The following is a 27,066-nucleotide window of genomic DNA, read 5'->3' as shown; positions in this document are numbered from 1 at the left end:
AGCATGAGTGTCTGCTATGTAAAGAAATCCTGCTCCAAAAAGTGCTTGGCATGTCTCGTTTGTTGCTATACGTTTCAATATGTGCTATACAGATTGCTCTGAACGACATTTCAGTTGCTGTGCAACTTGTGCTGTGCTTGTGTGTCACACATGAACAGACGCCTTCAGCTTTGGAACAATGCATACTGCACAGTAAAATAGGCATCGCAAAGCAATATTCAACTATGCAAGATTGGTTGCCATTCACCTTGGAAATAACCTTTATTTAAAGAAAATTCCCTGGCGAGACAATATTCCAAAGCACAGTGAACAAAGCAAAGGAGTAACATAATGGCACATGGCTATTTGTCACTGCATGTGTATCTGTCATGCTCAACATAGACAAATCATGTGCTTTTCACTACCGCAGTATGCAGCATACTACGATTAGCCACATGTGAGCACACGCAATGTGTTATGTTGAAGTGCACGGCCTATTTACTTCATGAAAAGAAAAATAAAACATGTTACACCAGCACATGTCTCCGCCTTATTTGCCAGCGAATGCGCCGGCGCACACTTTGCAGGTAGGCAATGCGCAAATTTCTGGGCAGCCGAAACACACCAACTATGGATTCGCGCACCGCACGGCCTCTTTGAAACAAAGCTCGAGAAGGCTGTACAGGGTGCGCCTGCGGTGGCACCTGTACTTGAAGCGGCACTTGTGCCTGGGCTGGCCCCTGTGCGCTGTCGTCATGTGCACCGTCATCATCTGGGTCGTCTGGCAGAGGCACGCCTGCTGCAAGGCAGAGGTTATGCAGCGCTGCACAAGCTGCAACAATAGTGGCTGCTTTCTGAGGCGAGTAGTGGAGCACCCGATACATCTGCAGGCATCGGAAGCGGCTCTTGACGACTCCTATGCACCGCTCAACAGCATTTCGCATTGATGCGTGTGCCTCATTATAGCGCCCCTCTGCTGTGAGGCGATTTGGGTGACCAGGCACAGGAGTCATGATCCATGGCGCTAGCGGGTACCCAGAGTCCCCTGTAAAGTGTTGCATGTCAGTGAACGAAATGGATACATTAAGGCACAATGCAAGAACACAGTCTACGCCAGGGCCCTTTTACAACAGGAGCAGGTCTTGGATTTATTGTTGCAATATCTATCAAACATTGACCTTCCCGGAAAGTTGTAAAGAAAGTTCAACTCATTTTAAAGAAAGTCCAATTTCACCTGTTGTCTTGGCTGCAAATCTCGTTCTCAGGTTAAGTTGGACATGTAATATTTATTTCATACTCGTGGTTTTCTGCTCCGTTCATCCTATTTGCCCCTCCCTAAATGTACATCTTCCACTAAAACTTATTAGCTCTTCTCTCTTCAGAAGTGTTATTTTATAAAACACTTCTAAGGTCTACTCTCGAATATGCTGCCAGTATCTGGGATCCTTGCTCTACCTTTCGTACCTCTTCTCATGAAGGTACCCAAAATCGAGCTACCCGTTTGATCCTTTCTAATCACTCCAGCACCACATGTCGCTGTAACAAAAAAATCGCACACATTGCGACGCAAAGCAAAATAACGCAACTTGCACCATTCTACAATATATACTACACCGATCACTAACGTCGATGCCGAAAGTTTCATGCACACGCTTGTTCCTTTGTTCCAAGGACAGGGACCAGGTCCCCGAGTCCATTGTCACCAACCCTTTTCCACTATACTTGAATACTGCCATTTCGACGTGTTCTGTAGAATTCCACCCCTGCCTGTAGCGCTCCACATGGTATTCAGTGTATTGAAATTAATAAATAAACAGCATAACATGTCGGCTGTTGTATACATGCTGGTATAAATATCTGCCTTTTAAGAGAGACTTGTTTCTCTCGATAGTCGCTGCAGGTTCATTAGGTACTGCTGCATTCACAACACATTTCTAGCAAATCACGCTTTCTTAAAGCTTGCTAGGATGCAGACTGTGTATGTTTTACATGTGGAAGAAGCACTGCTACTTTAGGTGCACTTACCAAGCAAGACTTCTCCATGAAGTAACAGGCCACGAGTGAGGCGGCGGCGAAATGCAGGATGCCTCCAGACGAAAGAATCGTGGCACGATCCCGGAAACCGTGGGTCAATTTCCAGGATATTCAGCTTCGCGTCGCACACCTCATAAGGGAAAGCAAAGAGAAGGTGTCAGTGTCGCTGCAACAAATATCTGGCACAACCTTTTGCTTACAACACTACTTGCCAATCAGTTACTGTTCAGTCAGTGAACACAATTACAGAAAAGGAGATATCAACATACACAGTAGGCAGTTGAACTAATGATCAGCATGATAACAATGTCATCTTAACCTACAAATGCAATGTTGGCATGTGTTCACATGCTCATGCATGGCATACGGTAACAACACAATGTGCAAAATAATTCCTTTAGTTTCTTCCGTCCATATTGTACAAGATTCTGCTAAAGAGTGCCACCTGTGTTTTTTTTTTTTCAGACAAAGTGCCTATTACAAGCGAAAGAACGCGGAAACAGCATGTGCCGTATTGACAGCTTGAGCAAATGGGTGTCCACACATTCTCATTCTCCCTCACACCATTTTCATTGATGGGATGCTCCTTTTCGCGTTTACAGTTGTTGGCCACAATGCTTTAGTTTTACGTCGAATAAGAATCAGAAGGGCTCGTCTTCTGTTAGGATCGCTCGCAGACGAAGACTCCCTTCGCTGCTACGGCGTCTATTCCGGTTTAAGTCGCGCGTAATGTGTTTACATTGTAGCATCGAAAAGGCTATTCAACTGTGATTGGAGAGCACTGAAAAAGTGCGGCCGTGTTCTATGCAAAGATCAAAGTCGTCATTACACATACAACACAAACGCTACTTTCTCTAATAGGAACGCAAGTATTACCGGCAATTGATGAAAAATAACGAAACGAAGTTTTTTACAACGTGCACTCGCGCAAACACATATCGAAAATATTTGTCAATGAACAATACTCACGATCATGCAGTTGAGGGTGTAATACCCTTTACGGCTCCAGTACGATTCCGTTTCGCCGGGGCCGAGCTTCTTAGGGCGAACGATGGCTATCAGACTCCCGTCCACACATCCTAGAACTCCTGGAATTTTTCCACGGCTAAGAAAGCATTCCTTGACGGCGGCTTTCTGTTGCGCCGTGGATGGGAATCTAACCCATCCTTTTTCCTTGCCCACAACCGTAATGGCCTTGGCGACGGCTGTAATGATCCGGCTGACCGAAGGCTACGACAGTGCAATCGCTTCTTCATTCCCGACGCACTGTTGAAAGCTCCCGGTGGCAAAAAACCGCAGCGCGCACAGCACTTTCATCGTAGTGTCGACACCACGCAATCTTTGAGGTCCGAGATGTCCTTCCAGCTCATCGCAAAGACGTCGCACTATGTCTTTGGAGAGACTAAAATGCCTTCGAAACTCTTCTTCGGCCATGCCGAACGCGTCGCGTCGTTGCCTCTCGTCGCGTCGTTGTCTTTCGGCACTCGCCAGCAGCACAACCAAGGGAGCCGCCATTGCCGTCTCTGTCTCGTCTCGTCTAGGTGCCGGCTCGTCAGCTGGCGCGAGATTAGCCGGCAGCCGCGGTTGCCCTAGCAACCCTCGACATCATGCTCGATCCCGCGCGCGACTCTCAAACGAACCACTTCTCCGCGGTTCTGCTCCAAGCAGGGAACCGGTTCCTTTCCAGAAGATTGGCAACCTGCGTGACGTCATCAAAATTTGTCGTCCCGCCCACCAGGGATGACGACATCGAAGCGCCGACCAATGGCAACAGCCAAAAGGAACCGGTTCCCAAAGGAACCGCTACAGAATACGGCCCATGGATGGTTGCTAATCGCTTCAAACAGGCGTCCACACTAGCGCTGTCATCAAACACGGATGTTGAAAAAACCGCAGCCGCACTGTCAGTACGCGCACCGCAGGCCGCCATTCTGCCTTCTGCTCGCTGCCGCTACTGCGCGCAGTGCATTGTGATCTAGCGTCAGCCGCGTGAAATAGAACACGCTCTATCTCCGCGCCGGCGGCGTTGTGTTCGCCAAGCGCGCCTGGGCACGCCGGCTACGCCGTGACGCCGAACTGTAGAGTGCGCGTTTATCACCGACGTCGCTTAACCGCGACGCGCGTGGCCGCGCGCGCGCGTTACGCCGGACTATATCTTGCCCTTAACAGCTCTTTCGGCGTATCGAACGTAACGGCTGTAAAAAAAGTTACGGCAGTTAAGCTGACACGTTTGTTCACATTTACTGTTGCGTAAATTACGGCTTTTACAACAGGCCAATCAAATTCGGAGCTGCAGAATCGACGTCACCAGCGGTCCAATATGGCTCCTGTCAACATGCGAGCGCTGTCCGAGATCGAAAAAATTCACGCTCAAAACAAACTTATAGTCATGTATTCAATCGCACAAAGACGACGAAGGCGACGCAGAAGGGTTTGGGAGCGGCAAGTATTTCTCGACAGGGCCGTGGACGGCGATTTTCACAACCTTTTCGCCAAGCTCCGAGTTGGTAACGCTGTGATGTTTGATAACTTCATGCGCATGTCGCTCCAGCAGTTCCGCTTTCTTGAAAACCTAGTGAGGCCACTCATCGAAGTGCGGAGCACGCATCTGCGGCCATCGATTTCCTCGGCGGATAAACCAGATGAACTGAAAACAGTCTCGGAAGGCGCATTGTACAAATTTTCACGAACACAGCCAACCAAATCGTGCGCACGGAATGGCGGAATGGCATTTCCCGTGCCCGGAGCTGTCTGCAGACGGGAGGACGGAAGTGTCGTCACCGGTTGTTGAAAGCCGAAAGCTTATCGGTCATTGGCTGTGTCGCAACGGTCGTAACATAACAGTCGTAAATGTTGCCGACCCTTTAACACTCTCACCCACGATTTTTGCGTGAATTGCGCACGTTGGTACCTTTACGTTCGCAGTCTGAACTAGACGCACACGCTTGTTGCGCTTCCGCTTACGCATGCTACGAAAAATCGGCGCCTTACGAACGTAGTCTGAACATAGCATTACTTGCATCGAATCCCGCCCCCAACTACTTCTAAGGTGGCTGTCACAACTGGCGCCATCCACTGACCAATCTGCACGGTACTCTCCCGCCACCAGATGTCGCAATCTTCGATACAGCCTGGCCAATCACAACGAAACAAACGTCAACCTCAGCCGCTATAAGAGAGTGCCACTCGTCTGCACCGCTCTGTGGGCTTGGTAGCTGTGTGAAAGCACAGTCTACTAATCCGTTCATCTTTATCATGCAGGTTGGGAACTCGCAGGTTCTGTTTTGTAAAAAATCAAGCAATTACTTCTTAGTACAGCTGGCAAGCCCGCAGTGCTGCGTTGTTATTATTGTCGAATGTTCGCGAGTGATCCGTTCTTTAATGCTTTTGTCAGGGGATATTGAAACTAATACGGGACCCACGCTTGATTCCGTGCTCGCTGAACTAAGAATTGTGTCCACAAGCGGAAGCAAACTAATCTCCGAACTTCAGACTGTTAAAGACCTGCTATCTACGGACGTAACATTGACTAACATATGGAAGCGTTTGACTGACCTTGAAGCACAATACAGTCGGCTCTCAAGCGTGCGCACTGAATTAGATGACCTCAATACTTTAAGCGCTGAAATAACTCGCCAGTATCATGACCTTGAATCCCGTATAGACAACACCGAAAACCACTCGTGCCGAAACAATCTGATATTTTGTGCTATTCATGATCGCAATCCTAAAGAATCCTTCGCCGATTCTCAAGCAATAGTCATTCGTCACATCAGCGACACCAATACCCTGCAGGTTCTTTCAGCGTTCCTCATGGCCAGCGAATAGAGTTCACCGGCCATTCATAACAACAGGGGCGAGGACGAGCTGTTAGATATGGGGCTGTTTCGTGCGCCTACTTCGAGTTCCCCAGACCACATCAAATCGCAGCACAGCTAATTGAGAAGCGCAGAAACGCGAAAGGCACATTCCAGAGGAGCGCTCGAGCAAACAAGTTGAAGCCCCCCCCCCCCCTTGTCCGCCTTCGAAGAGCGCATTGCAAGTCAGCAAGGCAAGACCGCAGGGAGTAGGTGGGCCCTCGGACAATGGGGCCCAAGCGTCCCCCCTTGTCCGCCTTTGAAGAGCGCAATGCAAGCCTGCAAGGCAAGACCGCAGGGAGCCGCCGGGTGTGACACCGCGGCACGGGCGCCAACCATTGGCCGAAAATGGTGTCACCTGAGCGGACTCTCCCATTGGCCGAACATAACGCGACTTCCAGTCCTCGAAGGGTTTAAAAGAAGCATTCCAGAGAGACCAGAGCAGTCCCTGATTCTCCTCTCTCGAACTTCTTGCCGCGGGCCGCAGCGTCCGAGTTGCTGGCGACCCGTAATGACTGTACGACTGTTACTTGACTCTCCCCTCTCTGTATATAATGTAAAATAAACCTCCAAGTTTTTTTCATCCCGAAGTCCGTCCCCAACCCCTACACCACGAAGGCCGGCAATCGCCGGCGGTAGAAGCGCACTACATGACCCGGGGTGCCGCAGGCATAGCATATTGGGCGGTTGTCAGCAGTGCGCCGAGGATTTGGACCCTGCTGCTGTGCACTGAAAAAGGGATCCGCCGGCTGGCGAGGCGAAGGCGGAGGAGAGAACACCGGCGGGCGAGGCGCTGAAGGCGGAGGAGAGAACCCCTGTAGACGAGGCGCCCGTGCAACGGCTTCTGCATACGTCAGAGGCGCGGCCGCCGGCTGACACGGAGGTGGAAGAGCTTCGGTCACTTGCTCTTGAATGATCTGTCGGAGCCAAACATTGAGGAGGATTCTCCGTGGTCGGCAAAATCGAGAGCTGTTGTGCGACCTCCGCGCGCACAAATTCTTTTATTTACGTCAGCAAAGTTGTGTGGTTGTCGCCAATAATTAATGCTGCTAACGAATCTTCCCTACGCGGTGGGCGCCGAGCTAAGATGCGTTGTTTCCGTAGCTCGTCAAAACGTTGGCACAAATTGATAACTTCGGCCATGGTACGCGGATCCTTCGCTAACAACATCCGAAAGGCGTCCTCATCAATGCCTTTCATAATGTGTTTTATCTTGTCTTGTTCCGACATTGACAGATTGACGCGCTTACACAGGTCAATGACATCGTCGATGTAACTTGTGAAAGTTTCCCTATGATGTTTCGCACGCCCCCGTAAGCGCTGTTCTGCGCGAAGCTTGCGCACAGCGGGGCGCCCGAACACTTCTGCAAAACTTGTTTTGAATGTGCTGCACGTTGCGAAATCGTGTTCGTGGTTTCGGAACCAGAGGTTCGCGACGCCGGTTAAGTAAAACAACACGTTGTGCAACTTGGTGATGTCGTCCCACTTGTTATGCTGGCTCACCCGTTCGTAAGATGACAACCAATCCTCCACGTCATGATCATCGGTGCCGCTAAAGACGGCAGGATCACGCTGGCGCAACACACCGGAAGCGATGACCGCCGGAGGTTGTGGTGCATCTTCCTGGGTGGTTTCGTCAGGCATGGTCGCAGCAGTCGGTAGCGTCCGGCTTCGGAGTTCCAGTTTCCGAGGTCTACCCCGCATCTCACCAAATGAAAGGGGGTTTATTGCAGCTCGTACGAGGGATCGCAAGTAACTCTTGACCGCGAGTCCTAGCCGTTCGCATCAGCAGCCCGAGCTCGGGTCTCGCGCCGCAGCGGTGGCAGTCCGCGCAGCGCCACATGCATGTTCCGCACTATAATATATATATATATATATATATATATATATATATATATATATATATATATATATATATATATATATTTATATATATAGCGCAGTTTTTGTTTTCTCGTCACCTTGTGCTAGCTCCCGCTTTCAGGAGCCGGGTTAGATTGCCCTATTTCCGCGACCGGTCTACATTGCCCAGCACTTGAGCCGAGGTCGTTCCGCCGGTGGCAGGAGGGGAAACAATGGAACAGCGCATGTCACGCTGTAGGTGAACGGGACACAAGCTGTTTCTCCCAAAACTCGTACCCCCTCCCTTTTTTTGCGCGAAGATGGCATAAGCACGCGCACACATTATGTGTCTCACTGAAGAGGACGCAATACTAGCAGAAATCAATTACGTACACTCAAAGTTCGTAGCTCTTAAAGGGCCATTGCTAGGAAGAAATAGAGCTACCCCTTCAAAAGACACTTCAAACCCAGCCCCCTAATAGCGGAAACGCGAAGAACAGCCAGAGTTCGTAGTCACTCCAAATCCGACACCTGCAACGAGCAGCTGCGCACTACTACACCGCAAGGAGTCAGACCACACCCGTCCAATATGCCGCTCCCCAGAAGGTAGAGACGATAGTAGCAAAGGATATTCACATCCTTTTAACATCACCACAAGCTACCATGCAACACCTCACTCCTGTACAACAGTCAGCGGCAGAACAACAATCTAACATTCAGATGTCGGAATGCATCACGAGACTAGAGGAACGTATGCTACCGCTGGAAGCTCTACAGCAACGGTGCCCCCCCTGAAAAAAAAAAAAAAACTTACCAGACCGCACCAGACTTTCCATACTCTCCAGAACCACATCTAATGCAAGCAACCCCTCACCTCCCCCCCCCCCCCCCCATTACAACCAAGATGGCTCCTCCACCACATCTATGCAGTAAGCGCGGGGGACTCCCAGGTCGAACCACAGTGTAGCAGTGGAACAACCGGGGCTGTTGGAACAGCATGAACAGCATGAGGCTCAGCAAAAGTGTTACAAGAGACACCAACGCCGACCTTACCCTCACCAGAAACACCCCCAAAGCATGCAGGGCCAATATCAAAGAGCACCTTGGCAGCGACCGCGTGCTACTAGCCACCACTCTCCATGGGCTCGAATACAAAGCCACGATAGGCTTTGCTCGCCTCTCGAATTGGACCAATCTACTGGAGTGAAGAGCACAAAGGCATTCAAATGAACACAGCCAACAGCACCAGTTGATTCGGGACTTCATCACTCAGCTTCGCCAAGATGTGCAGACCCACACAAAAGCACTCGAAACATCCGCCACAACTCCATGCATCCACGCTCGCTTTCTCCACATGTGGGAAGCCCGGCGTAGCCTGCTGAAACGTTGGAAAAGGCGTCGCTGGTACAAACCAGCGACGCGCAACTCCCTCTCCGCTATTATCGCTTTATGTCTTAAGAGGAAGCTTTAGCTCGGGTGCTCCCATCTAAATACATTTAAAATGAGAATTCGCTTTCTCGGCAACTACTGCACCAAATTTGGCGAGGTTTGTTGCATTTAAAACAAAAACTTAAAATCTGGTCACTGTTGGTTTCGAATCTTTTATCTAGGTCGTCAATTTTTAATAAAACGTGGCAAAAATAGCAACTTTTCAGAACACTTTCAAGCTTACAACTCTGTAACTCAGCAATGAAAAGCGATATCACAGTTCTGTGAACTGCATCTAATAGTACATCTAAAGCGACAAAATTGATATGTTACACATGAATCTCAAAAAATTTTGTAATATGAAAGTACAGCTTTTGCAGAACCCTTCTACACAACGTAACTAATTCACGGGAGATATAGGATGACATATCAAATTCGTGCGTTTGGAATGTCTAATAGGTGCCGCTTACAGAACCGCGAAATCTGTTCCTGATTCAGAGGTATCAATTTCTAAATAATCTTCGTGCTTCTATATTTTTATAAACTTTCGAATTTTCGAAAATATTTTTAACAACATTCAGACGCTAAATCGAAATCTCGCTTCAACAGTCACTACAACAGCCATCGTAGAGGCCGGGTCGAAGCCACGAACAACCCTTTCCCACTGGTGCGCGTCACTGGGCTCAGTGTTATCCCCTCTCCTGTTCAGTATCCCCGCTGTGGGTTTTCAGCCGCTCCTTCCCACCAAAGCTCGAGGGTTCGAATCCCACCGAAGTCACGGGTTCGAGCGCCCTAATTAAATATATCTTACTTATATAGCTGTGCCTGAATTAATTTCGCCTTGATTAACACCAAAGATCGTGGGTTCAATTCCCACCAAAGGTCGAGGGCTCGTAGCTTTTTTGTACGATACTTTCGTTACGCCGCCAATGCCGTATATTCCGGTCACTGGGGCATTGAATGCTTTCGCATTATATATATATATATATATATATATATATATACTACCGGAAGAATGGACTTTCCTTCTATCGGCAAGACATTGATTTGTCTGATCTCCGTGTTTGCGGGCTTCAGATGGTCTTGTGACTTCGTTTATTACGCTTTATCTGGACCTAATGTAGACGAAGTTTCAAAGCAGTATATGCGTCTTTTAATATAGAAGACAAAAAAAAAACTGGAAGCACGCATAATCGCTGCTAACTGCAGTGGCTCCGCTTGTCCATGCATCCATGGACAAGCCTTCAATATCAGGTTTCTGTGATAGAGGTCTTATGTTCGAATCCTGCCGCCGGACAATTCTAATAATGTTCGTTTAATTATTTACTACGCAGTAGTTTCTTAAAAATGAATCACTTTGCTGAGTGACGAAGCCATTTGATGCTGCAGGAGGACGAAGTTTAGGCAAATCCATGTTCAACCCATCATCCCCATCCTGGTTGAAACCTGCAGCTCCTGCAGAATCTGGCGCCACAGTTCCCTCAAGCAATTGTATGAAACTGTGGTGTCTGCTTTGCCGCGAGGGCTGTTGCGTACTGCGGGAAGCATGTTGAACGGCTCTTCTGCAGACAGGGCATGGTAAAACCGAGGTGACAAAAAAAGGCCCTTGAAGAAAGCCGCCATGACACTTTCGGCACACTTGACATAAATCATATTGGTTATGGGCCCGACAGTGTACCTGTCTCGTGCTTGCACCTGCTCTCCGGACGAGAGTCCTTTGTTTATCGATTCTCTGCCGCACCGCCATTCTTCTTCGCACCTCCGCCCGTAAGTGGGTGTACGGGGTGCCACCCGCTCGCCCGAGCACATTCATTACTACGGGCAAATCATTTTCCCTGGTAGAGCGCATTGCTCGGCCATCCCGCAATAGCGCTCATCTTGTGAGAAATGGTATTCTGCTTTCCAGCAAATGCGTTTTTCTCTCAGTTCTGTGCCACCGCGGCGTCAATGTCTTTCGCCCGTCGTACAGCCCGCCATGGTGGCGCTCCCCCCCCCCCCCCCCTCGCGTCATCTTCACGTGTAGTGGAGCCATAAGATAGAGGAGGAGGAATAAATGGCATCAACTGTTGGCGCGTACTTCTGACTCTCGTTCCAGTGTGTTGAGTATCGCTGCCTGGCGTCTTGTTAGCTGTGACCGCAGCCCCTGTTTGATTCCTCTTGCCTTATTCGTGGCATTTCTTTCTTTGCGCCTTATTAAAAGGACGAAACGATTAATGGTGCGCCTATATACGGTCCCTCGGCGTGGTTCCCATTTTCCGGCCATTAGTAGCTCAGAGGTGCAGCCGTTCCTTTTTTTTCGGTTGTGTTCACCGATGTCTCTTCAGCCTTCTCCCAATTTCGTGTTCTTAGCTGTTGGCTATGTGAAGTCAAGCCTTTGTGGTCGTTTTCTCTCTCTCTCTCTCTCATTTTTTTCTTCGAATATGTCCATGATTGGACTGCGATCAAATGGCTTATAGCTCCCCACTAGCAGCTTTACAGCGTGGCGAAAGAAAAAAAAAACGCAAATTAAAAGAGATAGCGTTCGCACAGCGTTTCTTGCTAGGTAATTTAATCGGTAGTGCGCAGCTTATTCTTTATACATTCATTAAAGTGCGGATATAGAATTCGATGCAGCAATACGGATCTAAGTTGCAGAAATAACGTCACAGAGTTATCCAGACCCAGCTGCTGAAATCATGTTGTGAGCACTGGCGCCTACCTCTCTTTAAGCCAAAAGGCGTAGGACGTCGGAGAGTTTACAAAATACCGACTGAAAAATAAAAAAAGAATAACAAAGACCGGTGCTTATAACAAGCTAATAATGCAAAATGCAGACGTGGTGCTAATATGAGGCAATAAAAATTTACCAAGAAGGGAAGGAAGGTGAATTTCCCGGTCCACAAAGGAAAAAAGAAAGCATATGTATGCTGGTAAACGAGGGACCTATGCGTCAAATGACCGAGGGAGCGCAAAAGAGGGAGGTTATCCAGTGCCCTCTGTTGATTCGTACTTTTAATACCGAGTAGGTGAGATCGATTAATCTTCCTCGTGGTAGGACTTTTCAGGTGATTAATTGGCATGGGCTTCGTGAACTGTTTCACAATGTTCATTTTTGGCACACGCTTTTCCCGTTTTTTTTCTAGCCGCAGTTTTGTGTGAGCTCCATGCGACGATACGGTTACCCTGGGTCTCTCTGTGCGTTCAGGGGTTTTCTTCTGCATTTGAAAGTAAGGACGCATGGATCTCGATGTTGTAGCGATCGTGGTGTGGGAAACATGCTCTGTCGTCGAGGGCATTCCATTAGCGCAGTCCTCCTCCGTCCGGAATCGCTTATTTGTTTTATCGCCGAAATTCAAGGTGGATCCTTTCTTTACCGCCAGCTTAGTTCGTTTCCCTCATCGTGAGCGGAGCGATGCATCGCGTGCACTGCGCTGACGTGTACTAGCCGGGAGGTTGCCCCCATGAGCCTCAAATCGGAGGACCTGTGACGAGGATAGATCCTTGCAAGACATCCTCCCGTTTTCGTGTCGTTTGGCTGCGCTAAGCATGGCAGTGCATTCAAAAAATTTAGCAGGGCTCTAGAGCAGCTGCAGCTGCTTGTGCTCCCATGCCTCCCAGACAGTGCAACACTATTCGCGTTGCGCATACAATGTGAATACACAAAACTCGCTGAAACCATACACAACAGACAAAATCAACGGTAACGTTCGGGTATTCTAAATCATGCAGGCCGTATTGCGCTGAGCGATAACTTTGTTGTAAGGCAGATGAAATGCAGTCACCGGGAAAATGCTAAATAAGTGCACGTCTGAGTGCCTCACTCTTAGAACGTATGGCTGAACTCTTCTCACGATGAGTGGTAGTAGTAATGCGAATTACTATCGAGCAACGTAGCAGAAGCCGTATTTCCGAATTCACGTTTATTTAACACCTGCAGTAGTAATTCTGAGACTTTCGATGCCACATACTGAAATGTCGTCCCACTTTGCTATGGAGCTAGCTTGCCAAAGTCGTCCATGAGCACGTAGGCACGATGACGACTGTGGACGCCGACGCACTGACAATGGAATGAGGAAGAACGAATGATATCGATGGGACGACAGTGGTGAATAACGATGACGGGGCGACAACGACATGTCGATTCGTGAATTATGACGATTGTACAACGATAACTACATGAGGAGAACGAGATGATGATGTCTGTATGACAGCACTGGCGCGCCGAGGACGGTACGGCGACAATCGAATTAACATGCAGGAACGACGACGATCTTATGACAACGGGTGCATCACGGCGTCTGTTTGACGACGGAGCGATGACGAAGATGGCATAACAACGGAGGCCTAATCATGATTAAATGACGACAGCAGGATTACAGTAGAATGGCGAACAAGGAATGACGTCGATGGACCGACGACGGCATGATGACAGTGGGACGACGATACTGAAATGATGATGGTGCAACGAGGACACCGCCCTGACGAGAGTGGGATGTCAAATTTACAATGATGATGACGTAACGACGATTACGACATCCCGATGACGGTGTGACAACGAACGTATGACTACGATGGCATGACAGCAGCACGAGGACAACGGGATGACGACGAGAGTATGATGACAACGACGTGACGATGAGAATATCACGAAAGCTTCGTCACGACGACGGCATGACGAGAGTCGCATGGTGAAGCTGGAGGGATGACCATGGCATGGCCGCGACAGTATTACAACGACGCTTTGGCCATGAAGGCATGATAGCGACTGTCTTATTACGGTGGCGTGACAAGTGTGGGGTAATCACAATTGAATGACGACAGTAATGACGAAGGAAGGTTTACGCAAAGGGAATGACGAAGATGCTATCGCGATTACGGCATGGCGCCCATGGCTTGACGTGACATCGGCAGGCCTGATGCCGACAGCATGATTTATGTCAGATCATGAAGCTCGAATTACGACAGTTGAACAACCACGGCACTATCACTATGGCGGTGTGACTACGAATGAATGACCACTGTATGACGGCGCTGGCGTGAAGACGGCGGCACGACGAGTATGGGACTACAAAGCTGCAATGACGATGATGGAACGACGACGACGACATCACGACCACGAGTCCATACGTAGTGACCCAAGCTATAACACAACTTTTGTCACTGTATCGGTATAAAAGGAGTGGATACGATGCATGACATGACAGTAAGATTACAAAGCTCGAATGATGAGTCTGTAAAGACCTCGGCGGCATCACGACCAGGACCACATATACCTAGTGGTCCAAGCAGGTAAACAACGGGGACCACTTTGTCGGCGTAAGGAGAGAGTGTGGGGTCTGATGTGGGGGATTCTCACACCGTACTCTTGGGACAAAGGAACGACAACACAGTAGTGCAAACAATCACAAGGGCATTTATTGCACCTTTCATACATCAATGCCTGCTAGCCGAGTTGCTATCCACAAAACATGCCGATGGGCGCGCGACAAATCTAGAAGTCCGACTTACCGCGACCGGAAGCGAGCGAATATGTTCGCCCCATGCTGGATCCCAACGCCTGGTCGTTCGCGTGTATAGTCACGCGAATCGCGGCGCGTTCGAAGGCGGCCACGCGAGGCGGTCTCGCAGATGCATCGGTCGCCGCGCGCGCGCGGAATGTCCGCGCTGCTTCGGCGACCCGCCGGGGAAGAGCGTTGCTGCACGTGCAGCCCGTTTGCTGTCTCGAAGCCAAGAGAGCGCGCCTCGTCTCTCCCGCCGAGGGTAACTCCGCAGCCGCGCAACACTAGCGCCATCTCTCGGAGTGCGCTTTAACCACATCGACCGCGCTGACGTCACGCAGGCCACGTTGCGAAGCGGGACCACAGGAGACGCGCTATGCGGGAAAAACATCAGGGGAGGCGCGAGGGTCGCGCATTCCCACATCCCCCCAACCTTAAATCACTTCTTATTCCGGCGAAACATGTGACACGGTCTAACATTAACCCGTGCTTCGCGAACAGGGTGGTACATGCAACAGTGATCGCGCTGAGGAAATGTCCACACGCTGTCCATAGCATGCGAGCCGACATTGTCCTTGGGTACACCGCTGGCGTCCGCCGGTCACAGCAGCGGCTTTGCAGCCTTGACGGCACGATCCCAGGCCAGGACTCCGGAGACGACGACGCAGTAGTCGGTACGAGCAAGCGTCGCTCGCGCCGACTCGCCCTGCTGGCGGGAGCCGCAGTAGCTCTCGGTGACCGCCGGCTCTTTTGTCCGCCGCCGAGGGTTGCGAGCTGGATACAGGAGGCCGCCGAAGTCGTCGCGCCGAACTGGCCACAGCATCACCATCGCCCGGGGGTGGCTCGATCGTAGTCCGGGGCAGCAGCGCAGACGATGTGCAGGCGACGGCAAACCAGGGGTGACTCCAATCACACTGCGTAAACTCAACACACTCGGCAAACACTAAAGTAGTGCAAGGGAGAGGAAGTCTGCATGCGCATCGCCCACGTGGTACGATGTTCAACTCGGCTAGCAAAAGATCGGGCAGCTATACTCAGATGCTAAGTTCACGTGAACGAAGCTCGCTTTCTTGAGTCGAACGAGTAATTTCAATTCGTGCGAGGCTAACTAGAATGAGGTAAGCAAAGTGCAACACCTCAACGCCACGGTCCACCAGGTTGTGTTCCTCCACGTGCGACAGGCAGCTTCGTAAAGCCTTAGGCCTAAAGTGTCGCTACCCTGACAACAACCGGCATCCAAAAACAACACCCACAATGGGCGCAAAACAGGCAGCCGCGAGGAGACGTCAGCTCTGCGAGGTGGTCCTACTCCGCTCGGTGCACACAGCATCCGAGTTCACGGCGCCCACCGTCCCAGACGGTGTCGGAGCGCCCGGTGCCAGGCCGCAATACCAGTCAGCCCGTCGTGGCACCCGTGGCCCGCGGCCACCCGGCTCCCAGAGCCGCGACTTCATCAGAGTCAAAGAGATAGAAGAAGCTATTTACATATTTACATAGGAAATTCGGACCACCCACGAGGCTTCCGTACTCACTCGCTTCAGGCTTGCCACTGCTCCGCGGGCGCTCAGCCTCGCTCTCCCAGGATGCAGACCACGTGGCTCTCGTACCAACGAATGCCATTAAAAAAAAACACTTGCGAAAAGGCTTAGTAAGTTGACATGTTCAAACACACTACAGCCACCGCCGCCTCGCTCAAGAAAGCACGCCGCTGACGCTAGCGATCAAAATCCACGCTAGGCCTACGCTTCGGTTCAAACAAAGGTCTAGAACGAAGCAACACTTAAAATTATCGTCCCATGCCCCAAGAGCCCCACGTTGGGCAGCCAGATGTGGGGGTCTGATGCGGGATATCTCACACCGTACTCTTGGGACAAAGGAACGACAACACAGTAGTGCAAACAATCACAAGGGCATTTATTGCACCTTTCATACATCAATGCCTGCTAGCCGAGTTGCTATCCACAAAACATGCCGATGGGCGCGCGACAAATCTAGAAGTCCGACTTACCGCGACCGGAAGCGAGCGAATATGTTCGCCCCATGCTGGATCCCAACGCCTGGTCGTTCGCGTGTATAGTCACGCGAATCGCGGCGCGTTCGAAGGCGGCCACGCGAGGCGGTCTCGCAGATGCATCGGTCGCCGCGCGCGCGCGGAATGTCCGCGCTGCTTCGGCGACCCGCCGGGGAAGAGCGTTGCTGCACGTGCAGCCCGTTTGCTGTCTCGAAGCCAAGAGAGCGCGCCTCGTCTCTCCCGCCGAGGGTAACTCCGCAGCCGCGCAACACTAGCGCCATCTCTCGGAGTGCGCTTTAACCACATCGACCGCGCTGACGTCACGCAGGCCACGTTGCGAAGCGGGACCACAGGAGACGCGCTATGCGGGAAAAACATCAGGAGAGGCGCGAGGGTCGCGCATTCCCACAAGAGCAAGGTTTGTCATCATCATCATGATCAGCCTGGTTACGCCCACTGCAGAGCAAGGGCCTGTCCTATACTTCTCCAACAACCCCGGTCATGTACTAATTGTGGCCATGTCGTCCCTGCAAACTTCTTAATCTCATCCGCCCACCTAACTTTCTGCCGCCCCCTGCTACGCTTCCCTTCCCTTGAAATCCAGTCCGTAACCCTTAATGACCATCTGTTATCTTCCCTCCTCATTACATGTCCTACCCATGCCCATTTCTTTTTCTTGATTTCAGCTAACATCTATAACTCGCGTTTGTTCCCTGACCCAATCTGCTCTTTTCGTATACCTTAACGTTACACCTATCATTCTTCTTTCCATAGCTCGTTGCGTCGTCCTCCATTTAAGTAGAACCCTTTTCGTAAGCCTCCAGGTTTCTGCCCCGTACGTGAGTATTGGTAAGACACGTCTGTTATACACTTTTCTTTTGAGGGTTAATGGCAAGCTGTTGTTCATGATCTGAGAATGCCTGCTAAACGCACCGCAGCCAATTCTTATTTTTCTGATTATTTCAGTCTCATGATCGGGATACGCGGTCACTACCTGCCCTAAGTAGCTGTATTTATTCCCTAACCACTTCCAGTGCCTCACTACCTACCGTAAGCTGCTATTCTCTTCCGAGATTGTTAAGCAATACTTTAGTTTTCTGCAGATGCATTTTTAGCCCACTCTTCTGCTTTGCCTCTCCAGGTCAGTGAGCATGCATTGCAATTGGTCCCCTGAATTACAAAGCAAGGCAATATCATCTGCGAATAGCAAGTTACTTAGGTATTCTCCATTAACTTTTATCCCCAATTTTTCCCAATCCAGGGCTCTGAAGACCTCCTGTAGACACGCTGTGAATAGCATTGGAGAGATCGTATCTCCTTGCCTGACACTTTTCTTTAATGGGATTCTGTTGCTTTCTTTATGGAGGACTACAGTGGCTGTGGAGCCGCTATAGAAAGCTCTCAGTATTTTATGCGAAGCATATTACGAGAGCTCAACCCAGCTCCTCAGGCGCGGCGGTGTCGCCATGAAACCACGTGACACCGTGACGTCACGACAGAGGAGAAGTGGCTTTGGCTCAACTCTTGCAAGACGGGCTGGGTGGGAATCGAACCAGGGTCTCCGGAGTGTGGGACGGAGACGCTACCACTGAGCCACGAGTACGATGCTTCATAGCGGTACAAAAGCGCCTCTAGTGAATGCGGTGTTGCCTTAGAAACGAGCTGTTTCTAAGGCGTGCGTCTCTTGCTCAGGCGCACATTTCGTTGCCGCGCCGAACGCTGCTTTGCTCCACGCTCACCGCGTCCAATGCGGGGCGCGTAGTCGCTGCCCTGTAGCCCATTGTCTTACACCCCTTGGCGGGTCGACGGGAACGCTGTCGCGTTCCACTCTTGAAGGCGAAGCAGTAATGCATGAGTTGTTTCTTCGTCTAGCCGAACCAAATATAGCCAAGCAACAGCAGTTCACCAGGCTAAACAGTGGTTCAACAACTAAAATAAAGGCTAGTATGCTTCGCATCCTGGGCTTAACCTTACCTAAGCCACAGCCATTTTTTTACATACGGCTCGTCTACATCCTGATTCCGTAATGCCTCCATGACTGATGAGGTTTCGACAGAATCAAACGCTGTCTCGTAATCAATGAAAGCTATATGTAAGGGTTGGTTATATCCCGCACATTTTTCTATCACCTTATTGATAGTGTGAATATGGTCTATTGTTGAGTACCCTTTACGGAATCCTGCCTGGTCCTTTGCTTGACAGAAGTCTAAGGTGTTCCTGATTCAATTTGCGAATACCTTAGTAAATAATTTGTAGGCAACTGACAGTAAGCTGATCGGTCTATAGGTTTACAAGTCTTTGGCGTCCCCTTTCTTATGGATAAGGATTATGTTAGCGTTCATCCAAGATTCCGGTACGCTCGAGGTCATGAGGCATTGCGTATACAGGGTGGCCAGTTTCTCTATAACAATCTGCCCACCATCCTTCAACAAATCTACTGTTACCTGATCCTCTCCAGCTGCCTTCCGCCTTTGCTTAGCCTGCCAAGGCTTTCTTTACTTCTTCCGGAGTTACCTTTGGGATTTCGAATTCGTCTAGACTACTCTCTCTTCCATTATCGGCGTGGGTGCCACTGATACTGTATAAATCTCTATAGAAGTCCTCAGCCACTTGAAGTATCTCATCCATATTAGTAATTATATCGCCGGCTTTGTCTCTTAACGCATACATCTGATTCTTGCCAATTCCTAGTTTCTCGTTCACTGCTTTTAGGCTTCCTCGTTTCCTGAGAGCATGCCTAATTCTATCCATATTATACTTCCTCATGTCAGCTGTATTAGGCTTGTTGATTACCTTCGAAAGTTCTGCCAGTTCTATTCTAGCTGTAGGGTTAGAGGCTTTCATACATTGGCGTTTCTTGATCAGATCTTTCGTCTCCTGCAATAGCTTACTGATATCCTGTCTAACGGAGTTAGACATGATATCAGTAACTAGTGTCATTAGTGTCACTAGTGTCAACTAGTGTAACTAGTATCAGTAACTAGTGTGGATATCAGTATCTGGTGTCCTGTCTAACGGAGTTAGACAGGATACTAGATAGATAGATAGATAGATAGATAGATAGATAGATAGATAGATAGATAGATAGATAGATAGATAGATAGATAGATAGATAGATAGATAGATAGATAGATAGATAGATAGATAGCTTTAAAACTGCTGAACTAAGCGAAGAATGCTATTCGCATTAAAAATACCGTCGCCATGCTACAGGCATGAGAGCAAAAATCTAAAGCACATGTAGTAGACAAAAGTAACAAAGAAACAAAGTCCCGGAATTCTCAACCACTGGTGAAACTGATTAAGACGCACAGCGTGGTACTTCAGGTCGTCAGCGGCGCCGCTGTGACTGCGTAATGCCGTCCGGCACGACCGTATAGCCCAGTGCACCAATGTGTTGGATGAGCTTGTAGGGTCTGAAATAGCGTCGCACAAGTTTATCTCACGGAGTGCTCGATCGGCGTCGTCATCATCATCATCATCAGCCTGGTTACGCCCACTGCAGGGCAAAGGCCTCTCCCATACTTCTCCAACAACCCCGGTCATGCACAAATTTTGGCCATGCCGTGCCTCGAAACTTCTTAATCTCACCCGCCCACCTAACTTTCTGCTGCCAACTGCTACGCTTCCCTTCCCTTGGGATCCAGTCCGTAACCCTTAATGACCATCGGTTATCTTCCCTCCTCATTATATGTCCTGCCCATGCCCATTTCTTTTTCTTGATTTCAACTAAGATGTCGTTAACTCGCGTTTGTTCCCTCATCCAATCTGCTCTTTTCTTATCCCTTAACGTTACACCTATCATTCTTCTTTCCATAGCTCGTTGCGTCGTCCCCAATTTGAGTAGAACCCTTTTCGTAAGCCTCCAGGTTTCTGCCCAGTAGGTGAGTACTGGTAAGACACAGCTATTATATACTTTTCTCTTGAGGGATAATGGCAACCTGCTGTTCATGATCTGAAAATGCCTGCCAAATGCCCCCCAGCCCATTCTTATTCTTCTGATTACTTCCGTCTCATGATCCGGATCCGCCGTCACAACCTGCCCTAAGTAGATGTATTCCCTGACGACTTCCAGTGCCTCGCTGCCTATTGTAAATTGCTGTTCCCTCCAGAGATTGTTAAGCATTACTTTAGTTTTCTGCAGATTAATTTTTAGGCCAACTCTTGTGCTTTGCCTCTCCAGGTTAGTGAGCATGCATTGCAATTGGTCCCTTGAGTTACTAAGCAAGGCAATATCATCAGCGAATCGCAAGTTACTAAGGTATTCTCCGTTAACTTTTATCCCCAATTCTTCCCAATCCAGGTCTCTGAATACCTCCTTTAAACACGCTGTGAATGGCATTGGAGAAATCGTATCTCCCTGCCTGACGCCTTTCTTTATTGGGATTTTGTTGCTTGCTTTATGGAGAACTACGGTGGCTGTGGAGCCACTATAGATATCTTTCAGTATATTTACATACGGCTCGTCTGCACCCTGATTCCGTAATGCCTCCATGACTGCTGAGGTTTCGAGAAAATCAAACGCTTTCTCGTAATCAATGAAAGCTATATATAAGGGTTGGTTATAGTCCGCACATTTCTCTATCATCTGATTGATAGTGTGAATATGATCTATTGTTGAGTAGCCTTTACGGAATCCTGCCTGGTCTTTTGCTTGACAGAAGTCTATGGTGCTCCTGATTCTATTTGCGATTACCTTAGTAAATATCGGCGTATCGTGGTCTAAACGCAAGCGCGGTCGCCGGGGAGGGATTCCACGTAGTGTCGTCGGAGTTTATTAGCGTCAGCTGTTCGTCCATCTCTGGTTCTTGATGCGCAGGTGGGCGAGTTGTCGGGCTTCGGCGCGCTGCAGATAGGCGGGGATGTCGAGATTCTCTTCATCCGGGACGTGTAGCAGCAGGGCGTCGAGAGGCGTCGTCGGGTTCATTTCGTAAACCAGGTTGAACGGCGTGATCTGAGTTGTTTCTTGCACTGGCGTGTCGTAAGCGATGGTTACGTACGGAAGGACGGCATCCCTCATATTTTGTTCGACGTTGACATGCATTCTAAAGGAGTGTGCTGGTCTGGACTATTTGGTACATCGTTGGAACGGGAACAAAAAGCGCTGGCACTGGACTAAGGCCATGAACTAGCAACCACCGGTTCATTGCGGGGAATGCAATATATAGAAAACACTGGTTCAGCGAAGAAGAAAAAAAAAATTTCTGCGCCCGGATGGAAATGAAATCATCATATCTCGGTCATCGTCATAGCAGGCTGTCGTGTTTTTAGCAAATAGTTACTCTCGCACCTATGCAGGCAAAGAGAGGGTATGCTGACGCAGAGGTTTCCATGCCATTGGATGCAAATCGCTTCGCAAATTTCGCGTGCTCTTTGCTCTGTATATCTGCCTACTATTGTGCATTTCCCAAAGATTGGTTTGCAACCGCATTCTTTGGAGTGCTGTGCTGAATGACTAGGTACGGACCCTTTCAGTTAGTACGCATGATCTCTAGCCGATCATTAAAACATCGGCCTGCTTCGCCGATGTCGTAATCAGCGTACAGTGCACTTGAGCAGAATCTTATAAACAACTGCGTGTCCGCAGTCAACGAAAGGTGTGTATTTTTCTGCCAGATTACTTTTCTAGGGCCCTCCTTGTTGACTTTGCGCCATAGCGCTGAGGGCTTGTCCCTTGTGCTGATCAAAACGCGTACGCCTATTTCAGCTGTGACCTTGGTCAATCTGTGCGAAACATTATGGTATATGACGGCTTTCCTCGCATGAGGTCCTTCGTCCAGTGCGTCGCGTCCTGCCCTTGCCTTGGCCACGTTTCTCAAACAGCCGCTAGCAGGGCCACAGGTTACCTAGACTGAGGGAGCCTGTGCACTTGGTGCATGATGATACTAGCCACCCGCTCATATTATGAACGGGTCAGCGCTGCCCTGAGGCAGGAAACGGCAATACTTTTTTTTATCTATTTTTGAGTGCGCAGACATAACGGAGAGAGTATTCGAAGTACTAGAAGAAAACTATTACTTTTTCTAGTACTTTTGATTTTTAGTACTTGCTGATCTTTAGTACATTGATGACGCAGCAGTACTTTGCCTCCGTCATCAATGCTCCTTGCTCCGCCATCCACACCCGTTCGTGTCGCCGCAGTGCTGTCGTTAAATTCTGGGGTTTTACATCCCAAAAGCATGATTTGGGTATAAGGCACATTGTAGCGAAGGACTCCGGATTGATTTTGACCACAAAGAGATCTTTACCGTAACACCAATGCACGGGACACATGCGTTCTTGCATTTCTCCCCCATCAAAATGCGTCCGCCGCGGCAGGGATTTGATCTCGTGACCTCGTGCTTAGCAGCGCAACACCACAGGCCCAAACATGGTCAATCCGCCCGTCCGTCCCGCCTTCGTCCGCCCGTGTGCGGATGGCTCTCTAGTGGAGAGCGCCGAGCGGTCGCAATTTTCCCGTGCGCACGCCTGCTCGTCTCTTATTGGCTGGTCCGAGGCGGACGGTGTCGGGGCCGTCAGAGTAAACATGGCGCGTGCTCGAAGCGAAGCGAGGACGCGAGGCCTAAGCTACAGCCGCGTCAGAAACAGCTTATTTTTCTCCTTCTTATGATTTTTACTAGAGTTATTTGTCACCCACGGAGATATTCACCGGAGGCGGCAAGCCGGTGCACCCTTCCAGGCGTCGTCAGTGCGTGCGATCGCCGACAGAAACAGACGGACGCAGTAAGTGTGTTGTGTTTACGAGAGCGTCGGAAGAAATATTTGAAGCCATCGACTTCGTGATTTTTTTTTTTTTTCATGCATCGCGTGCGCGTCGCAAACGAGGAGTCCATCACATATACGTGCATTTTGAGCAGGACACATGTTCAGTGCGTGGCGAAATAAGTAGTGTCCGATCGGCGCACCCAGGGTACGCGATTGGTATCTGTTCTGTATATGCGGTTCTGTGTAATTGGTGAACTTCAGTCCCTCGCAACTTTCAGAAGTAATGATACGATCAGTAGCGATAAGGTTTTATTGCCTCGTTATCGCTGCCATTCCGCGTGTGCTATATAGCGTGTGAGCTGTTTTGCTGGCTGTGATGCGCCGAGGTGACCGCGACGTTAGAGCTGTGTTCTTGCTGTTTGAAGTGTGTTCGCAAGCTACAAATCGTGATATACGGTATATGTGCGATGTGTCGCAGCGTTGCTGGGTGTAGAAGTGCTCTTTCTACGCGATGTGCGTGCGCTCACAATTAAACTGTGCAGAAGTGTTGCCGATCGTGTTTTCATATGTAGTACCCTTATAGATAAGCCCTATCGAACCGGCCTTTTCTGCTTCGTGCATGTATCGTTTGTTTCAGAAGTTACTGGACTTTTGAAGGTAGTTCGATCGTGGTGGAGTTTAGGGAACATCATAGTAGTTACGTACGTCAAGACATACAGCGCTGTCCTGAAATGTAGACGCGCATGATAGCACTAATGTCATGAATGGAAATTTCGGGCAGCCTTGCTTTTTATCATGTAGACATCGGTGTGAATAGCAATATTTCTAGATTTTATGAAGTAAATTGCTTTATATTTTTGTGATGGAAGCGGCTTACATACCCAAAAATCCTAACTGCTTGTTTTTGGCTGGTGACTAAGCACAGAGTGTGTGAAGGCACCAGTGGCATGGTAGATGAATATGTTATAGGCAAGAACTGCATGCTTCCTTCTTATTAAATACAAATTTTACGTTTGCTGACAAAAATCAATATGAATGTAAAAGTGAACACGCAAGACAAGTAATAACAAGTAAGTGTCACAAGTATGGTCATATATGATATTCTGCTAGCAGCCAGCAGAACTACGTTAAAGAAATTTTGCCTAGAGTTCTTCCTCACTGGCTAGCTATGGTCGTTTTACTAATGCAGGCAAAATTGCGTAAGCGAAAGTTTGGCGTTACTTTGTATATATCTCTATTTGATTATCTGGTTCGTGTCACCTGTTTTGTACGAGCCTTCAGTTTAAAGTGAATAATAGCACAAAATCCAGCATTATGTGCCTGATAAGTGCTTTATTTTCTATCCTCGTGTTCATTCTGCCAACAGTCATTAGCAAATAATATGCAATAAACTGACTTGGGGCTGCAGAGTATGTCCGTTGAATGTTTTTCCGGTGAACTTTCCTCTATCTGTAAGCTTATCTGTAAGCCTATCATTCTTGGGTGTAGGATGTTGGACACTATAAGTGGCTATCTCAGTTATCTTTATTTTGTGCAGGGCACGGTTCTCCTCATTAACTGAATTGTCTTAAGCTGTGCTGCCAGACTATGAAAAGAGGTGACTCGCCTCTTTTCATTCTTTAGCATGTTCATGGCCAGAGTGCATTGCCCCTGAGAAGTCAGCTGCTATCACAATGTAAAACGTGCCTATTGGCTGCCATGACCTTATCCTGAACGCAAGTTTTCACAACTATGTCACCATTAAATGTGATCGAAGCCAGCTAATGAGAATGAACTGCTGGCAATATGTTTGAGTGACTCTGCCGGCAGAGTGTCTGCTCCTTATATATGTTAGCCACCTTGTTTTGTCAGTGTGCTACATTTTTTTTCTTTTTTTGACATGAATTTACTACTAAGCCAGAGAAGATCTTGTCAAACCATCAATTTTAGGCCCCTACACATGGTCACTTCGTTATCATATTCTGAAAATGACACCCATATATTGCTTAGATTAGCAACATCAGCTTAACTTGTGCACGGAATTGAGTTGCTGCATGTGAGGAAAAAAATCACTGCGTAGCTAATAGAAATTAGACTGGTACAAAAAAACTTGTCTTTATGTCTTGTATAAGTTGTGCTGTTCATTTATGCACACAGTAACACGTACACACAAATGTATGTGTACCTTGCATTTACGTGCATGTGTGTGAATAAAACAGCACAACTTCTAATATGCATGCAAATTGCTAAAGCATGCGTAACCCTGGGATTTCTTCGCCGAAATGCAAACACTTTTCCACAGTCATGTCGGAACGTTTTGTACGAGACTTATGTGAGGTCAATTCTGGAATACGCGTGTACGGTTTGGCACCCGCCAACTCGTAGAGATAAAGATAAGCTGGAGCGGGTGCAGAACATTGCCGCTCGTTTCGTATCTGGCATACGCGGGGCTCGGTACAGTGCATCGCGTATGAAGGAAGCACTCAGCTGGGAATTGCTTGACATGCGCCGTAAGAAGTTGAGTCTGAAGTTTTTCCATGCTATTTAATATTCAGCTGTTCGGGTTGATCGCGAAAAGTGTGTGCAAGAGCCTTTTTATAGATCCAACCATGTTGACCATGATTTAAGGTCCGTGAAATTGTGCCAAAAACTGAATTGTTTAGAATGTCTTTCTTTCCTAAAACAATTGGGGAATGGAATAGACTGCCGAGTGATATCGTGAGGGTTGAATCAAATGATGCTTTCTTTTTGATGTTGTAGATTGTAGATGTGCATTGCTAAGGGCTTTGCCTTTTTTGTTTTTCCTCTTTTGTTATCACTTTAACACCGTCCAAGAGCAGAGGTGTCGTATGTATTTCTTCTGGTGCCTCCCCCCCCCCTCTGTAATGCCTTGGTGCTGTGGGTTCCTTAATAAATAAATGAATAAATAAATGAATAAATAAATAAATATCATGGCATGTTGCACCAACTATACCCCATTAAAGGTTTTCTTTATGGTATTCAGCTGATCTTATTTAAATTTTATCACATGTTGCAGTTACATTTCATACCTGTGGGTAAACCATCCTATGGACTGTATCCACTGCATGTGAGAATGCATATTTTAGACCAATGCAGTACCCGAGGCAGCAGTTTTTTTATTTAGCTGTTGCCGTCGCTTATTTAAGATATGTTGATTATGCCATCCAAACAACTTGTGTAAAGGTTTGTGTTAGGGTACCAGCAGTGAAATACTGAATGCAGCGGCGGCAAGCGCGAGCACGAAAACTCCTCCAGAGAACGAGCGACCTAGCACACCGGCGCTAGCCTTTACTACACACCACTGAAAAGCCCCAGAAAACAGGCATACGCAATGGCAGTAACCAACGAAAACAAGGTGGTGTCCTGCGCGTCTATACGGACCAGATCAAGCGCCGCCGCGGAGGCAGCAGCCACAGACCTCGCAATAAGAGAAGCAGAACGAAGGGATCGCCCCTTATACATCCTGATGGATTCACAAGCCGTCTGTCGGTTATACCTCAGAGGCACAATACCCAGGTGCGTCACTCCTGGGCCCCGGATTGACTGAGGGCCATGCCGTCGCCTGGTGCCCAGGGCATACGGATCTTGGGGGCAACGAGGAGGCGAAATGCATAGCTCGAGGGCTTAAGTGCCGACCCGCAGAACCCTCCTCGGGACCCCCTTCAGATTACCATGAAGAAACCATCCCTAGCAGGCAGATTTTGGAAGACCAGCGCCTGACCAGATGGAAGTG

General features: G+C 48.8%; 1 protein-coding gene and 1 long non-coding RNA gene across 5 annotated transcripts in view; one reads left to right on the top strand and one right to left on the bottom strand.

Annotated features, from left to right (window-relative positions):
- Tmtc3 (Transmembrane O-mannosyltransferase targeting cadherins 3) overlaps nt 1–27,066 on the top strand; it is a 921,929-nt gene that overhangs the window by 446,599 nt on the left and 448,264 nt on the right. The window lies entirely within an intron of this gene.
- LOC139057059 (uncharacterized) lies at nt 170–3,605 on the bottom strand. Its single transcript, XR_011512557.1, has 3 exons — nt 2,983–3,605; nt 2,005–2,143; nt 170–1,024 (listed from the first exon to the last, which is right to left on the bottom strand). It is a non-coding gene; the product is annotated as an uncharacterized lncRNA (long non-coding RNA).

This window comes from Dermacentor albipictus, chromosome 3 (assembly GCF_038994185.2).
Source record: "Dermacentor albipictus isolate Rhodes 1998 colony chromosome 3, USDA_Dalb.pri_finalv2, whole genome shotgun sequence".
Lineage (NCBI taxonomy): Eukaryota > Metazoa > Arthropoda > Arachnida > Ixodida > Ixodidae > Dermacentor > Dermacentor albipictus.
This window is presented reverse-complemented; position numbering and strand designations above follow the sequence as displayed.